This window comes from Schistocerca gregaria, chromosome 1 (assembly GCF_023897955.1).
Source record: "Schistocerca gregaria isolate iqSchGreg1 chromosome 1, iqSchGreg1.2, whole genome shotgun sequence".
Classification (NCBI taxonomy): Eukaryota; Metazoa; Arthropoda; class Insecta; order Orthoptera; family Acrididae; genus Schistocerca; species Schistocerca gregaria.
Genome location: NC_064920.1, coordinates 350,853,839 through 350,854,617, shown reverse-complemented (window position 1 = coordinate 350,854,617; position 779 = coordinate 350,853,839). Strand labels below are relative to the sequence as shown.

General features: G+C 46.3%; 1 non-coding gene across 1 annotated transcript; it reads right to left on the bottom strand.

Annotated features, from left to right (window-relative positions):
- Positions 1-335: 335 nt before the first annotated feature.
- Positions 336-410, bottom strand: Trnai-uau (transfer RNA isoleucine (anticodon UAU)). The gene has a single exon. It is a non-coding gene; the product is annotated as a tRNA-Ile (tRNA).
- Positions 411-779: the final 369 nt, after the last annotated feature.

The following is a 779-nucleotide window of genomic DNA, read 5'->3' as shown; positions in this document are numbered from 1 at the left end:
CGTTTATTGCCTTAATTTTGGACACAATTGTAGAAAAAACTGCTTCAGTATAGTACAAAAGGTAACTGAAAGAAATACAGATGAACAGAAATGACACTTTTATTTAAAGACGATAAATACGCTGGACCACCGAGCTTTATGATGAGCTCGTGGACATTGCGAAAGACGAGACATTATTCTTAATAAGACGTGTGGCCACCACGGCCGGCAATGCATTGTCTACAACGTGTTCCCACGCTCGCCACAAGGTTGCTAATGCTGAAATGATAATTAAATTAAGACCCTAAGCTGTCGACAGGCGTTGATATACATCAACGGGGACAGTTGAAAATGTGTGCCCCGACCGGGACTCGAACCCGAGACCTCCTGCTTATATGGCCGATGCTCTGTCCATCTGAGCTATCGAGGGCACAGAGATGACATTGCAACTGCAGGGATTTATCCCTTGCACGCTCCCCGTGAGACCCACATTCGCAACTTAACGTCCACACACTACATTCGTAGTGCCCCTGCCCATTGCACTCATTATTCGCGGCAGACAATCTTACAGAGTACAGTAAGAGTTCGAGCAAAGCGTGTGCATCCAGCACAGAAGAAGAAGGTCAATGGTCGGTTAGCCTTAACTATATGAAGATGGCATCTGTTCCTTCGGACATATCCGAAAGAACAGAGACCATCTTCATATATGTTGGTTAAGATTTCTTGTGGTACGGCGTTCCATTCCTCCAGCATCGAGGTTAGCAACTGCTGGATGGTCGATGGCTCTTGTGGACGCGCTG